Source organism: Schistocerca gregaria, chromosome 4, assembly GCF_023897955.1.
Source record: "Schistocerca gregaria isolate iqSchGreg1 chromosome 4, iqSchGreg1.2, whole genome shotgun sequence".
In the NCBI taxonomy this organism is placed as follows: domain Eukaryota; kingdom Metazoa; phylum Arthropoda; class Insecta; order Orthoptera; family Acrididae; genus Schistocerca; species Schistocerca gregaria.
Genome location: NC_064923.1, coordinates 20,243,107 through 20,261,401, shown reverse-complemented (window position 1 = coordinate 20,261,401; position 18,295 = coordinate 20,243,107). Strand labels below are relative to the sequence as shown.

The window sequence follows — 18,295 nt, the reverse complement described above, 5'->3', positions numbered from 1 at the left end:
TTATATGAATATGGCACTATACCAACATTTTCTTTATACATATATCGAGTGTGCCAGGCAGAAGGCAGTAAGGAGTTCAGGGGCAGATAGTTCTCGGCCTGGTCCTAGTGGTGCCCTCATAACCGTCACCACTCGCATTGATTGTAAAGGAACATTGAACTTTCTTTATTGATTTCATAGACCATATGTATATGAACATATCACCTAACCAACATTTTCTTTATACATATATCGAGCGGGCAAGACAGATGGCAGTAAAGATTTCAGGGGCAGATAGTTCTAGGCCTGTTCCGAGTGGCGCCTTCATACCCGACAAAACTAGCATTGATTGTCAAGGAACATTGAATTTTCTTTATTGGTTTCCCAGATTCCGTGTATATGAACATATCACCAATCCAACATTCTTTTTATACATATATCGAGCGGTCCAGACAGAATGCGGCAAGGGGTTCAGGTGCAGATAGTTCTGGGACTTGTCCGAGTGCCACCATCAATACCGTCACCACACACATTAATTGTAAAGGAACATTCAAATTTCTTTTTTGATTTCATTGACCATATGTATATGAACATATCACCAAACCAATATTCTCCTTATACACATATTGAGCGGGCAAGGTAGATGGCAGCAAGGAGTTCAGGGGCAGATAGTTCTAGGCCTGGTCCTTGATGTGCCTTCATACCCGTCACCACTCACAATTATTGTAAAAAGACATTGAATTTTCCTTATTGATTTCATAGACCATATGTATATGAACATATCACCGAACCAATATTCTCTGTATACATATATCGAGCGGGCATGGCAGATGGCGGCAAGGAGTTCACCGGCAGATACTTCTATGCCTGGTACCTGTGCTGCACTCAAACCCGTCACCACTCACACTGATTGTAAAGGAACATTGAATTTTCTTTTTTGGTTTCCGAGACCACATGTATATGAACATACCACCAAACAAACATTTTCCTTATACATACATCGAGTGGGCCATAGAGATTTCAGTAAGGAGCTCGGAGGCAGATAGTTCTAGTCCTGGTCCCAGTGCCGCCCTCATACCCGTCACCACTCACATTGATTGTAAAGGAACATTGAATTTTCTTTATTAATTTCCCAAACTATATGTATATGATCGTATCACCAAACCAACATTTTCTTTATACATATATCGAGCGGTCCAGGCAGATGGCTGTAAGGATTTCAATGGCAAATAGTTCTAGGCCTCGTCCTAGATGTGCCTTCATACCCGTCACCACTCACATTGCTTGTAAAGAAATATTGAATTTTTTTTATTAATTTCCCAGGCTATATGTATATGATCATATCACCAAAAAAACATTTTCTTTATACATACATCGAGCGGGCCAGGCATATGGCAGTAAGGAGCTCAGGATCCGATAATTCTAGGCCTGGTCCTAGTGGTGCCCTCATACCCGTCACCACTCACATTGACTGTAAAGGAACATTGAATATTCTTTATTGGTGTCATTGACCATATGTATATGAGCATATGACTAAACCAACATTTCCTTTATACATATATCGAGTGGGCCATGCAGATGGCGGCAAGGGGTTCAGGTGCAGATAGTTCTGGGCCTGGTCCGAGCGCCACCATCATTACTGTCACCACTCACATTGATTGAAAAGAAACATTGAATTTTCTTTTTGGTTTCCAAAACCATATGTATATGAACATACCACCAAACCAACATTTTCTTTATTCATATATCGAGCGATCCAGGTAGATGGCATTAAGGAATTCAGTGGCAGATAGTTCTAGCCCTGGTCCCAGTGCCGCTCTCATACCCGTCATCACTCACATTGATTGTAATGGAACATTGAAATTTTTTTAATGATTTCATAGACCATATGTATATGAACATATCACCAAACCAATGTTTGCTTTATACATATATCGAGCGGGCCAGGCAGATGGCAGTAAGGGGTTCGAGGGCAGATAGTTCTAGGCCTGTTCCCAGTGCGGTCCTCATAGCCGTCACCACTTACATAGATTGTAAAGGAACATTGAATTTTCGTTATTGATTTCCCAGACTATATTTATATGAGCATATCACCAAACCAGTATTCTCTTTATACATATATCGAGCGGGCAAGGCAGATGACGTCAAGGATTTCAGGTGCATATATCTCTGGGTCTGGTCCAAGTGTCACCATCATTACATCGCCACGCACATAGATTGTAGAGCAACATGGAATTTTCTTTTTGATATCCCAGACCATATGTATATGAACATACCACCAAACCAACATTTTCTTTATTCATATATCGAGCGATCCAGGTAGATGGCATTAAGGAATTCAGTGGCAGATAGTTCTAGCCCTGGTCCCAGTGCCGCCCTCATACCCGTCACTTCTCACATTGTTTGTAAAGGAACATTGAATTTTCTTTATTGATTACCAAGACTATATGTATAAGAACATGTCACCAAACCAACATTTTCTTTATACATATATCGAGCAGGCCAGGCAGATGGCAGTAATGAGTTCAGGGGCAGATAGTTCTAGGCCTTGTCCTAGTGGTGCGGTCATTCCCGTCACCACTCATATTGATTGTAAAAGAACATTGAATTTATTTTATTGATTTCATATACCATATGTATATGAACATATCACCAAACCAGTGTTCTCTTTATACATATATCGAGTGGGCAAGGCAGATGGTATCAAGGATTTCAGGTGAATATATTTCTGGGTCTGTTCCGAGTGTCACCATCATTAAAGTCACCACGCACACAGACTGTATAGGAACATGGAATTTCCTTTTTGATTTCCCAGACCATATGTATATGAACATATCACCAAACAAACATTTTCTTTATAAACGTATCGAGCGGGCCAGGCAGATAGCATTAAGGAGTTAAGAGGCAGATAGTTCTAGGCCTGGTCCCAGTGCCGCCCTCATACCTGTCACTACTCATTTTGATTCTAAAGAAACATTGATTTTTTATATTGATTTCCCAGGCCATATGTATATGAATATATCACCATACAAAAATTCTCGTTATACATATATAGAGCGGACCAGGCAGATGGCGGGAGGGAGTTCAGGGGCAGATACTGCAAGGCCTGTTTTGAGTACAGCCCTCATACCCGTCATCACTCACATTGATTGTAAAGAAACATTGAAGTTTTTTTACTGATTTCCCAGACCATATGTCTATGAACAGATGACCAAATCAACATTTTTTTTTTTATCATGTATAGAGCAGGCCAGTCAGATGGCGACAAGGAGTTCAGGGGTAGATAGTTCTAGGCCTGCTACCAGTGCCGCCCTCATACCCGTCACCACTCACACTGATTGTTAAGAAACATTGAATTTTTATTATTGATTTCCCGGGCCACCATACCAAACCAATATATCACCATACCAAAATTCTCCTTATACATATATAGAGCGGACCATATGTATATGAACATATCATCAAACCAACATTTTCTTTATACATATATCGTGTGTCCCATGCAGATGGCGGCAGGGAGTTCAGGGAAAGATAGTGCAAGGCCTGGTCCGAGTGCAGCCCTCTTACCCGTCATCACTCACATTGATTGTAAAGGAACATTGATTTTTTTTTACTGATATCCCACACCATATGTATATGAACATAACACCAGACCAACATTCTCTTTTTACCTATATCGAGTGGGAAAGGCAGATGTTGGCAAGGATTTCAGGGCCAGATAGTTCTAGGCCTGGAACCAGTGTTGCCCTCATTCCACTTACCACTCACATTGATAGTAAATGAGCATTGAAGTTTCTTTATTGATTTCCCACACCATATGTACATGAACATATCACCAAACCAACATTTTCTTTTTACATATATTGAGTGGGGCATGCAGATGGCAGCAAGGAGTTTAGGGGCAGATATTGCTAGTTCTGGTCCGAAATCCGCCCTCATACACGTCACCACTCACATTGATTGTAAAGGAACATTGAATTGTCTTTATTGATTGCCCAGACCATATGTATATGAACATATTACCAAACGATAATTTGTTTTATACATATATCGGGGGGGCGGGCAGTAGGCAGCAAAGAGTTGGTTGGTCATTACTGTCTCCACTCACATTGATTGTAAAGGAACATTGAATTTTCTGTATTGATTTCCCACACCATATATATATGAACATATCACGAAACCAAAATTTTCTTTATACATGTATCCTACAGGCCAGGCAGATGACGGCAAGGAGTTCAGGGGCATATAGTTCTAGGCTTGGTCCGAGTGTCGCCCTCACACCCGTCACCACTCACATTGATTGTAAGGGAACATTGTATATTCTTTATTGATTTCCAAGACCATATGTATATGAACATATCTCCAAACAAAAATTTTCTTTATACATATATCGAACGGGCCAGGCACATAGCGGCAAGGAGTTCAGGGCAGATAGTTCTGGGTCTGGTCCGAGTGTCACACTCATTACCATCACGACTCTCATTGTTTGTGAAGGAACATTGAATTTTCTCTATTGATTTCTCAGACCATATGTATATGAACATGTCACCAAATCAACATTTTCTTTATACATATATTGGTCCGGCCAGGCAGATGGCGCCAAGGAGTTCAGGCGCAGATACTTTTAGCCCTGGTCCGAGTGACACCATCATACCTGTCACCACTCACATTATTTGTAAAGGAACATTGAATTTTCTTTATTCATTTGCCAGACCTTATGTATATGAACATATCACCAAACCAAAACTTTCTTTATACATATATCGAACGGGCCAGGCAGATGGCGGCAAGGAGTTCCGGGGCAGATTGTTCTGGGTCTGGTCCAAGTGTCGCCAACATTACAGTCACAACTCTCATTGATTGTGAAGGAACACTGAATTTTCATTATTGATTTCCCAGACCATATGTATATGAACATATCACAAACCAACATTTTCTTTATACATATATCGGGCATGCCACGCAGATGGCTCCAAGGAGTTCAGGGGCAGATACTTTTAGGCCTGGTTCGAGTGACACCATCATACCCGTCACCACTCACATTAATTGTAAGGGAACATTGAATTTTCTTTATTGATTTCCCAGACCTTATGTATATGAACATATCACCAAACCAACATTTTCTTTATACATGTTTCGAGCGGGCCAGGCAGATGGCGGCAAGGAGTTCAGGGGTAGATAGTTCTAGGCCTGGTTCCAGTGCTGCCCTCATAGCTGCCACCACTCACATTCATTGTAAAGGGACATTGAATTTTCTTTTTTGATTTCCCATACCATATGTATATGAACATATCACCAAACCAACATTCTCTTTTTATGTATCCTGAGCGGGCCAGGCAGATGGCGACAAGGATATCAGTGGCATATAGGTCTATGCCTCTTGCGAGTGCGCCCTCATACCCGTCACCACTCACATTGACTGTAAGGAACATTGAATTTTCTTTATTGATTTCCCAGAGCATATGTATATAAACATATCACCAAACCAACATTTTCTTTATACATGTTTCGAGCGGGCCAGGCAGATGGCGGCAAGGAGTTCAGGGGTAGATAGTTCTAGGCCTGGTTCCAGTGGTGCCCTCATTACTGTCACCACTCACTTTGATTGTAAAGGAACATTGAATTTTCTTTATCGATTTCCCAGACCATTTGCATATGAACATATCACCAAACCAATATTTTCCTTATACGTATATCGAGCGGGCCATGCAGATGGCGGCTAGGATTTCAGGGGCAGATAGTTCTAAACCTGGTGAAGTGCTGCCCTCACACGTTTCTCCACTCACATTGATTGTAAAGGAACAATGAAGTTACTCTATTGTTTCCCAGACCATATGTATATGAACATATCACTAAACCAACATTTTCTTTATACATATATCGAGCAGGCCAGGCAGATGGCGGAGAGGAGTTCAGGGGCTGATAGTTCTAGGCCTGGTACGAGTGCCGCCCTGGTATATGTCTTCACTCAAATTGATTGCATAGGAACATTAAATTTTCTTTATTAATTTCCCACACCATATGTATATGAACATGTCAGCAAACCAAAATTCTCGTTTTACATTTATCGAGCTATTTAGGCAGATGGCGGCAAGGAGTTCAGGAGCAGATAATTCTAGGCCTGGTCTGAATGCCTCCCTAATACCCAACACCACTCCCATTGATTGTAAAGGAACATTGAATTTTCTATATTGATTACCCAGGCCATATATATATGATCATATGACCAAACCAACATTTTATTTATACATATATCGAGTGGGCCAAGCAGATGGCGGCACGGAGTTAAGGGCAGATAGTGCTAGGCCTGATTCCATTTCCGCCCTCATACCCGTCACCACTCACATTGATTGTAGAGGAACATTGAATTTTCTTTATTGATTTCCCAAACCATATGTATATGAACATATCACCAAACCAACATTCTCTTTATACATATATCGAGCAAGGCAGGCAGATAGCGGCAAGGATATCAGGGGCAGATAGTTCTACGCCTCTTGCAAGTGCCGCCCTCATACCCATCACCACACACTTTGATTGTAAAGGAACATAATTTTTCTTTATTGATTTCCCAGACCATATGTATATGAACATATCACCAAACCAACACCCTCTTTCTACGTATATTGATCGGGCCAGGCAAGTGGCAGCAAGGATATCTGGGGCAGATAGTTCTAAGCCTGGTTCCAGTGCTGCCCTCATACCTGTCACCACTCATATTGTTTGTAAGGGAACATTGAATTTTCTTTATTGATTTCACAGACCATATGTATATGAACATATCACCAACCGAACACTCTCTTTATACATATATCGAGCGGGCCATTCAGATTGCGGCAAGGATTTCAGGGGCAGATAGTTCTAGGCCTGGTCAAGTGCTGCCCTCACACGCTTCACCACTCACATTGATTGTAAAGGAACAATGAATTTCCTTTATTGTTTTCCAGACCATATGTATATGAACATATCAGTAAACCAACATTCTCTTTATACATATATCGAGCAGGTCAGGAAGATGGCGGAGACTAGTTCAGGGGCAGATACTTCTAGGCCAGGTCCGAGTGCCTCCCTCGCATATGTATTCACTCAAATTGATTGTGAAGGAACATTGAATTTTCTTTACTAATTTCCCACACCATATATATATGAACATGTCAACAAACCAAATTCTCTTTTTACATTTATCGAGCAGTCCAGGCAGATGGCGGCAAGGAGTTCAGGAGTAGATAGTTCTAGGCCTAGTCTGAGTGCCTCCCTAATACCCAACACCACTCCCACTGATTGTAAAGGAACATTGAAGTTTTTACATTGATTTCCCAAACCATATGTATATGAACATATAACCAAACCAACATTCTCGTTTTACATATATCGAGTGGGCCAGGCAGATGGTGGCAAGGATTTCAGGGGCAGATATTCCTAGGCCTTGTTCCACTGCTGCTCTCATACCTATCACCTCTCACATTGATTGTAAAGGAACATTGAATTTTCTTTATTGATTTCCCAGAACATATGTATATGAACATATCACCAACTCAACATTCTCTTTATACATATATTGAGCGGGACAGGCAGATGGCGGCACGGAGTTAAGGGGCCGATATTGCTAAGCCTATTTCCAGTGTCGCCCTCATACCCGTCACCACTCACATTGATTGTAAAGTAACATTGAATTTTCATTCTTGATTTCCCAGACCATATGTATATGAACATGTCACCAAAAAACATTCTCGTTTCACATATATCGTGCGGGCAAGGCAGATGGCGGCACGGGGTTAAGGGGCAGATAGTGCTAGGCCTGGATCCAGTGCCGCCCTCATACCCATCACCACTCACAATGATTGAAATGTAACATTGAATTTTCTTTATTGATTTCCCAGACCAAATGTATATGAACATATCACCAAACCAACACTCTCTTTTTACATATATCGAGCAGTCCAGGCAGATGGCGGCAAGGATTTCAGTGGCATATAGTTCTAGTTCTGGTACGAGTGCCACCCTCATACCTGTCACCACTCACTTTGATTGTAAAGGAACATTGAATTTTGTTTTTTGATTTCCCAAACCATATGTACATGAACATATCACCAAACCAACATTCTCTTTATACATATATCGAGCTGGCCAGGCAGATGGCGGCAAAAATTTCAGGGGCAGATAGTTCTACACGTCTTGCGAGTGCCGCCTTCATAACTGTCACCACACACTTTGATTGTACAGGAACATTGAATTTTCTTTATTGATTTCCCAGACCATATATATATATGAACATATCACCAAACCAACATTCTCTTTATACACATATCGAGCGGGCCAGGCAGATGGCGGCAAGGAGTTCAGGGGCATATAGTTCTAGGCCTGGTGCGAGTGCCACCCTCATACCTGTCACCACTCACATTGGTTGTAAAGGAACATTGAATTTTCTTTATTGATTTCCCAAACCCTATGTATAAGAACATATCATCAAACCAGCATTCTCTTTATACATATATCGAGCGGGCCAGGCAGATGGCTGTAAGGATTTCAGGGGCAGAGAGTTCTACTGCTCTTGCGAGTGCTGCCCTCATACCCGTCACCACACACATTGATTGCAAAGGAACATTCCATTTTCTTTATTGATTTCCCAGACCATATGTATATGAACATATCACCAAACCAACACTCTCTTTCTACATATATCGAGCTGGCCAGGCAGGTGGCGGCGAGGATTTCTGGGGCAGATATTTCTAGGCCTGGTTCAAGTGCTGCCCTCATACCTGTCACCACTCACATTGATTGTAAGAGTACATTGAATTTTCTTTATTGATTTCCAAGACCATATGTATATGAACATATCAGCAAACCAACATTTTCTTTATACATATATCGAGCGGGGCAGGCAGATGGCGGCAAGGGGTTCAAGAGCAGATAGTTCTAGGCCTGGACTGAATGCCGCCTTCATACCCGTCACCAGTCACATAGATTGTAAAGGAACATTGAATTTTTTTTATTGATTTCCCAGGCCGTATGTATATGAATATATCACCAAACCCACCTTTTCTCTGCCTCGGTGAATACGTGCACGTCACTCAGTACTCGTTTGCATTTGGTGGGCCCATACAGAATCTCTCCATGCTGCCTAATGTTTTCCTAACGTCACACTCGTCACGTACTTCACTTTTATTTCATAATCATTTCTGAGAGGTAAAGGAATTGCATGAAAACCTGCAGAGCTAGTGGCTCAAAATTAACACATATACTTGATGTGACTCATAAGCTGAACGAGTTATTCCCCGACGTTGTCTTAGATGTGCAAGTGCCAGTCAAAACACGCGGCGACGGCACTCTGCCGACTATTTCGCCAGTTAACACCGGTCTTGTTGTGTGTGTTTCGAGCTCAAGAGCATCTCCAAGCATGAAATGGTCAACAGCAATATTCAGACGGTTTCGTACTGCTCAATTGCTACACTAAAACGGTATGTTTCTTTTCCAGAACTGGAAAAACACTACCGTGACAGGATTCGAACCTTCAATCTTCGCATCCGAAGTTCGACGCCTTATCCAGATTTTTTTTTTTATTTTAGCTCTCATTTTGTGTGCTTTTCTCCGTTGTATCTGCTCGGGGCTGACGTTGTAAGACATCCGATGAAGTTCATTGATGACTGATTAACTCAGTTTTTTTTTATGACAGAGGGTACGTAACCGTCTGACCGAACACGCTGAGCTACCGTGCAGGCAAAAATATCGTATTGTTCGTTTCATCTGCTCGTTGTGCACGTCGTAAGACGTCCATTTCAGTTCGTCGTTGATCCATTAACTCAGTTTTTTTTTATTGCAGAGGGCAGCTAACACTGTGACCGGACACGCTGAGCTACCGTGCTGTCGACACCATTTCGCTAGTTAACACCGGTGTTGTTGAGTGTGTTTCAAGCTCAAGAGCATCTCCAAGCAGGAAATGGTCAACAGCAACATTCAGACGGTTTCGTACTGCTCAATTGCTACACTAAAACGGTATGTTTCTTTTTCAGAACTGGAAAAACACGACCGTGACAGGATTCGAACCTTCAAGTCCGACGCCTTATCCATTTTATTTTTTTATTTATTTTTATTTATATTTATTTATTTATTTATTTATTTTTTTGATGGAGCAGGGAGGGGGCTGGCGGAGGCAAGGTGGGCAGGGGTCGCGACCCAAGGCCTGTCCACGATGCCTGCCCCCTCCCATCCTGGGGATGTGATGTGGTACAAAGGATACAGTTGGTGTATTATTGTGATTTTTTTATTTATTCATTTATTTATTTTTAATTTTTTTTAACAGTTAGGAACAGAAAACTAGTAAGTGCACTCCTTGCGTCGAGTTGGGGACGCACGTAACTAAAACCATGCTAATAGTTGTAGAAAAAGGCATAAATAAATAGAGCAAAGTGCGGGGCTAAGGAAACCATGAAACAAAACTGAAGGGTGGAATCCATACCACCATTAACCAGTGCTACATCTTGCACCGGATGGTATAACTAAAACTGCGAAGACCTTTTCGCACCGGGGACAAAAAGAGGAAACGGGACAAATACTGCTACAGAGTGTGAGAGTTCACAACGAAACTCTCCATCTGCTGTATCATCCAGGTATGACTTCTCGTAATGATGAAAGTAGATCCCACGTTGTACCGTGTAGTGTTCTATTATCGTATTGTAATTTTAGCTTCTCTTACCCGTGACGTTCCAGCTACGTGGAGGGTCGTGGAACGCACTCCACAAAAAATTGGAAAAATATTGTCGCTACTTTGGGTTACGGAGGATCTTGCAATGTCGTTCCCGCAAATAGTTCCAAAAGTCTAAAGTGTCCTTAGTGCCGTCTTGAAACAAATAATGCACTGCATGTCCACGAAGCCACGTCATTGCATTAGTTTTAGTCCGTGGGTAATACGTTTCATCCGGGTATAAGGTAGTCTTAGGGGCGATCTGATTTGGCGTTACCGGAAGGAAGTATGCTGACATTTGCCTCACTAAGTGCCACACTGCTGTAGACTCGCCACAGCTAAGACGGTGTTCATCGTTGTCTTGAACGCCACAGCTCGTGCACGTGGGTGAGTCTACCATGTGGTTCGCATGTAGCCTTGATCTGGTCACCTGCTTACCGTTGACAGTGATATACCACATCGCCGTGACGTCAGTGTCTAGTGTTACGTGGTGAATTGTCCTCCACACTACCCTCCAGTTGACGTTCGGGTGCTTCCTCTCCACTACGTTGTCGGGTCGTCCACGTTGCAGGACCCTACAAACCGTCTTTGCCGACGCCAGTTGAGTCGCTGGTAAGGCAAGTCGAACGTAACTGAGTTCGAGGTAAAAGACACCGATGTAGAAGAGCGAAGAGGGGACGTGGTGTATCGGCACAGGCGGCAACAGGGAGGGCGGTGCTAGTTCTTCTATTGACAAACTGGTCAGACTGTCCGGACGGCGGTGCCATAGTTTGACTAATGTGCTCACAAATAGGGCAACCGCTCTGTCATAAACGTGATAAAGGCCAAGCCCTCCCCGATCCGGGGGAAGGGTGAGAGTCTCACATTTGATCTTGAAAAGCATTCTAGAACTCACGAAGGACCCAAAAGCCGCAAGTATACGGCGAGCTAACATCACCGGTATAGGTAATATCTGGGCGTAGTGCGGAATGTGTGACGCTAAATGTGTGTTGACATACTGAGACCGTTGGACGATATCCAGGGCTCGTAGGCGGTTGTTGGCAATTCCAGTCCGAACATTTCGTAAAAGCCGTCGAAAGTTGTGAGCAGCAGTCCGTCGTATATCGTCTGTAAAATCAATGCCGAGACATTTCAAACTATCACTGAGCTGTAAGGGGGTGACACTGTTCTCAGACAATCCGACCCCGATGTTCATCGCCACAGATTTTGCGACGTTGATACGACTACCAGTGGCCATGCCATATTTCGCTATCCAAGTTAGTGCGCTAGCGGTGTCGTCACCGTTGCGGATGACAATCAGCAGGTCGTCAGTGTACGCTTTACATCGGAAAGTGTGGCCTCGTAACGTCATACCCGTTAGTCGTTGGCGCAGGCTGCAGAGGAGAGGTTCCATGGCCACAGCGTAAAGTAAAGTGGACAGAGGGCAGCCTTGGCGTATCGATCGAGAAATTGTGAGGGGCTGCGAAGGTCGGCCGTTGACGATCACCTTGGACGTCACGCCACGGAGTAGTCGCATGACGACAGTGACGAATGGCTGTGGGTACCGCATATGTTGGAGGACCGCTTCCAAATAGTTGTGGTCCACTCGGTCGAAAGCTTGACTAAAATCGATGGCCGCCAGTGCACCCTTCAGACGACATGCCCTCGCCAGTGAGATCAAGTCACGATATTCGCTGAGTGCCGTTTGAATATTATTGTCGCCTCCCAATTATGTCTGATCGGGTGAGATAACATTGCGTAGGGTCTGGCGTATCCGCGCCGCCAACAGTCGAGAAAAGATCTTAAAGTCGCAGTTCAATAGCGTCAACGGGCGGTAGTCCTGCAGTCGTCAGCCACCAGACGGTTTGTGAATAGGAATAATCATCCCTTCCGCAAGGGCCGCAGGGAGCGGCACGTCCGGGGATAGTAGTTCGCGACAGATGTCCGTCCATCGGGAGGCTAATAAATATTGAAAAGTCCGATAAAATTCCAAGGGGAGGCCATCAGGACCCGGAGACTTGTTGACAGCTCCTTTTCTAATGGCGTTGATCACTTCTTCTTCTGTAATTTCTTCCATCAAGGCCGCTTTTATTACCGGGGTGACGGTGCCGTAAATCGTCTGAGAGACGTCCTCCAGTGCTGTCGGATCACGGGTCTGAGCGGAATAGAGCTGGGCATGATGATTGTAGAACGCTGTGTTTATGTCTTGTTGCGTGGTGAGGCGATGACCGTCCTCCGTATCGATGAAGCGTATCAGCGCTCGTTGGCGTCGTTTACGTTCACGAAGGACGTGGAACATTGACGGGCGTTCGCTAGGTATCCGATCCTGCGTCCTCGAGCGGATGACTACCCCCTCTAGGTGGCGTCGCATATGAGCGAGGATCTGAGCCTTGGCACGGTGGACCGCCCTTTGTCGTTCCGGAGACGGCGCCATAGCATCGCAGGTGCGCAAGACCCGGAAGTAAAAGTCGAGTGTATGTCTTCGCCAAGTAGCATGGTCGCGACCGTAGGTTATCAACGTTCGCCTCAGTGCCGGTTTGGCGCAGTCCAACCACCAGCGGATCGTTGTGTGATACGCACGGAGGCGATTTTCACACGAATGCCACGTATCCTCAACGGCTTGGCGGCAATCCGGGTACGACAGGTGAGCGATTTTTAATTTCCACGGGCTGCGGCTTCTCCACATTTGTTGCCGCCGCAGGGTGACGGCACAAATGTAAGCTGAGTGGTCCGAGAATGCTGCAGGCCACAGTTCCACATCCTGTGTTCCAGCGGCGAGAGAGCGTAAGACATAAATCCTGTCGATACGACTGGAAGAGTGACTCGTGAAGTGCGTGAATCCCGGTCGGTGGCCGTGAAGATGTTCCCAAGTGTCCACCATCTGCAGGTCTCGAATTAGCGTCTCGAGTTCCGGGCACGGATTATGATTTGGTAGTTGGTCTCTGGGTGCCAGTACGCAATTGTAGTCACCTCCAAACAACAGACGGTCGTGGGGGCCTTGGAAGAGCGGGGCGACGTCTTCCGCAAAGAATCGTGAACGTTCGCGACGTTTGTCCGTCCCGGAAGGTGCGTAGATATTGATAAGGCGGACACCCAGTACTGTGAGTGCCATTCCTCTTGCCCCAGGCAGAAACATCATATCGTCCGCCACTATCCCTTCCCGAAGAAGTACAGCGACACCGATGCATGTTGGGGAAGCTGGAGAGACGCAAGCATCGTAACCGTACATGCCTGGGAAGTCGTTGACGTACACTTCCTGGAGGAGGGCTATGTCGATGGAAGCAGAGTTCAACATATCCTGAAGCAAGGATAACTTAGCGCGCGTCCGTATAGTGTTGATGTTTATAGTTGCAATGCGATAAGTTTGAGGTCTATCCACAGCATCCGTGTTGGCCATCAGTACCCCTGTAAGGCTGTCTCGTCACTCTAACTGATGGCGGGAAAGGGTCAGCACTGGTGGGATAAATTTCCCCCCGTGTCGTCCGACACGATGGGCAAGGAGTGTGCCACACAGTCGTCTGCCCAGTCGCCATGAAATACCATCGGCTGTTGGTGGCTGTTAGTGGCTGCTGCGGCACTCGGCGCTGACTCCATCGGCTCTTCTGGCTGGGAATCGGCAGCGGCTGCCTGCTTGTTATCCTGCTGTTCTGTGGGGTCGGAGGGGCTGAAGCCGTCACCACGGCGATCTGTTGAGTTTGAAGTTACAGCGGGCTCTGTACCGCCGGTACCGTCGTCGGAATTTCCACTGTCCATGTCACACGATCGCTGCAAACACTCGTCCGATGGAGCACGCCGCCGTCTCTTGTGTTTTCGCGGGGAACGCTGTTTACGGTCGTGTGCTTCAGTATCTGAATGTGGGTGGATTTCTTCAGCTGCTCCGGTGTCTGGAAGAAAAGCCGCTGTCGGCACAACCCGTGGGTCAATGTCCATCCTGGCATCCACGCCTTCTTGCATGGTCGGTCGGCGATTATCTTCAGGTGGGGGTGCCGTTGTAGAAACCGGATCCTGTACTGTAGAGGCCATTATGTTCTCGCCGTCGGGGGCGGCTATCGGACTAATGTCGTCAGTATCGGTAAAGGTTGCTGCCCGTGTAACTTCGGCGTAATTGAGAGGAAGGGTCGTCACCGTAGAAGGAGTCATAGATTCACCTGTCGGGATTTGAGTAAACCGTCGTCGGGGACAATCCGAACGGACGTGCCCTACTTGACCACAACCAGAGCAAGTGCGTGGCTGACCGTCATACATAATGATCGCCCTACATCCGCCGATGACAAGATAGGACGGTACATGTTTGGTCAATTCAATTTTAATCTGTCGTACCCCGTTCTTAACGGGGTACGTTGTAAAGGTGGTCCATTTTTCTGCCATATGGCTGATCACTCCGCCGTAGGGCTGGAAAGCCGCGCCGAATACGTCCGGTGGTACTTCAAAAGGGAGTTCGAAGACGCGTATCGTACGTAGGCCAAGCCCCGCGTGATCGATAGAGACCGCCAAAATATGGCCATCAGAATGTTTGAATTTAAGACCGTTCGCATGTGCGCACACGATTCTGTTGCACACCTCGTCATTTACTAGCTTGACGTAGACAACACTGGTCGTGATAGAGAGATGGATACCAATTATGTCTCGCGGGTCAATTTTAACGTCGTCACGTAAGAAACGTTCCACTTCAAAAGCTCGCGGTCGTGCATGATCGGGTTGAAAACTGATCTTGATGGTGGTTTGTCTGTATGAATGTGCCATGGTGCGTCGGTAGTGACAACGCAGTAGTAAACAAGTACGAGCACTCGCGACCACGCGGACGGGACGTAAACAAGACGTCCTCGCCGCAGCGCTGCGGAAAGCAGACTGACCATTAGGCCACACGGTCACTGACGACCATGTATAACTTATATACGACTCATCTCGAAACGTTCACACCCCGGAGGAATTGTGTTTTCGTTCTACACAGACGCTGCCCCTTGCTGTTTCCCACCCTTTCGTCACATTCAACCTCTTACGAGACCGACCAAATATAGACTGGGAAACAAAACCACACACTTTGTGCATTCGCAATCGAAGACAGGGCGTCTCTCGCCGCATTTGCTACGATGGCCATTTGCTACTTCTGCAGAAGCGGCGGCGACGACGACGACCGAGAGAGACTCTGAGATATATGAAAAATACATCTACTGCCCCGTCCCACATTATGCTGTACCGCTTTGACAAATGCTTTATCTGCTCCATTCGCCTTAATCACATCTGAGAGTAATTCTTAATAAAACGCCTGTCGCTAAATGTTCGTCATCCCAGTTACTGTTTGCTATACGGCCACGACGCGCAACTGATTTCCAAAATTCGTCTGCCTCCTGTGAGAATCGAACTCATGACCCCTGGTTTACTAGACCAGTGCTCTGTAACTTCTTTTTTTTTTTTTTTTTTTTTTTGATGTGGGGAGAGTGATATTGCCCCAGCGAGTAAAACGTGTACCTCTGGTGGGACTCGAACCCACAATCCCCAGTTTAGGAGACCGATGCCTTACCCATTTTCTATAACGCGCATTTCCGGTACCTGGAATCGAACCCGGGCCTCTTGGATGGGAGCCAGGTATCCTAGCCACTTATTTTTCTTTTTATCTTTTTTTTCCCCTCCTCTGAGGATTGAACTCACGACCTCTGGTTTACCACACCAGTGCTCTGCCACTTTTTTTTTAATATACAATCATCTATATGAAGGAGATTATAACTGAAAATTATCGCGGCTCCATTGCCTTGTGGTAACAGAAAAAGAAGTGAAAGGAAAAGGGAAAATCAATCCACTGAGGTAAAGATGCGCGGCCTAGCGGTACTTTTGCGTACTTCGTCCTTACGGTCGTCTGGATAATCAGTCTTCAGCTGACAACACTTCATATTGCCGACTAATATTTGCAGCTATGGCTACCCATTACTGCTTGGCTACACATCTGACACGTAACCGCTGTGATCTCCAACCAACACCACTTCCATTTCAGAACATGTCTTTCAAACATGTCTACAAAATCACCTTCACCTACAAATACAGTTTCCTTGCGACTGACGGAGACCTAGGCAAAGTTTAAAGTTGCTATTTCCATTAAATCACGTTAATCAGAAAAACGGTAATTTACATCTGCAGCGGAACCAAATTCCGTTCCGCCCAGCGTGGGGCTCGAACCCACGACCCTGAGATTAAAAGTCTCATGCTCTAGCGACTGAGCTAGCCGGGCTGCCTCTGTGAATATATGCCGGGTACCACGTCACACAGTACTCGTTTGGGTTGGGTGGTCCCATACAGAATCTCTCCATGCTGCCTAATGTGTTCCTAACGTCACACTCGTCACGTACTTCACTTTTATTCCATAATCATTTCTGAGAGGTAAAGGAATTGCATGAAAACCTGCAGAGCTAGTGGCGTCAAAATTAACACACATACTGGATGTGACTCATAAGCCGAACGAGTTACTTTCCGACGTTGTCTTAGATGTACAAGTGCCAGTCAAAACTCGCGGCGACGGTACTCTGCCGATCATTTCGCTAGTTAACACCGGTCTTGTTGTGTGTGTTTCAAGCTGAAGAACATCTCCAAGCAGGAAATGGTCAACAGCAACATTCAGACGGTTTCGTACTGCTCAATTGCTACTCTAAAACGGTATGTTTCTATTTCAGAACTGGAAAAAACACGACCGTGACAGAATTCAAACCTGCAGTCTTCGGATCCGAAGTCCGACGCCTTATCCTTTTTTTAAAAAAAAATCTCATTTTGTGCGCTTTTCTTTGTTGTATCTGCTCGGGGCGGACGTTGTAAGACATCCGATGAAGTTCATTGATGATCGATCAATTCAGTTTTTTTTTTGTTTTTTTTTTTTTTTATGACAGAGGGTACGTAACCCTCTGACCGAACACTCTGAGCTAACGTGCCGGCAAAAATGTCACATTGTTCGTTTCATCTGCTAGTGGCGGACGTCGTAAGACGTCCGTTTCAGTTCGTCGTTGATCCCTTAACTCAGTTGTTTTTTTAGTACAGAGGGCAGCTAACACTGAGCGAACACGCTGAGTTACCGTGCTGGCAAGACCATTTCGCTAGTTAACATCGGTCTTGTTGTGTGTGTTTTAAGCTCAAGAGCATCTCCAAGCAGGAAATGGTCAACAGCAACATTCAGACGGTTTTTGTAGAGCACAATTCCTACACTAAAACGGTATGTTTCTTTTTCAGAACTGGAAAAACACAACCGTGACAGGATTCGAAAGTGCAATTTTCGGAATCGAAGTCCGACGCCTTATCCATTAGGCCACACGGTCACTGACGACCAAGTATAACTTATATACGACTCATCTCGAAACGCTCACACCCCTGAGGAATTGTTCTTTCGTTCTACACAGCCGCTGCCCCTTGCTCTTTCCCACCCATTTGTTACATTCAACCTCTTACGAGAACGACCAAATATAGACTGGGAAACAAGACCACACTCTTTGTGCATTCGGAATCGAAGGCGGGGCGTCTCTCGCCGCATTTGCTACAATGGCTATTTGCTACTTCTGCAGAAGCGGCGGCGACGACGGCCGCGAGAGGCTCTGAGATATCTGAAAAATACATCTATAAGATATAATTCAGACTGCCTCGTCCCACCTTATGCTGTACCGCTTTGGCAAATGCTTTATC

The 18,295-nt window shown here is 45.2% G+C and overlaps 1 non-coding gene across 1 annotated transcript; it reads right to left on the bottom strand.

The window, feature by feature from the left end:
• Positions 1-16,789: 16,789 nt before the first annotated feature.
• Trnak-uuu (transfer RNA lysine (anticodon UUU)) lies at positions 16,790-16,862 on the bottom strand. Its single transcript has one exon. It is a non-coding gene; the product is annotated as a tRNA-Lys (tRNA).
• Between the last annotated feature and the right edge of the window lie 1,433 nt (positions 16,863-18,295).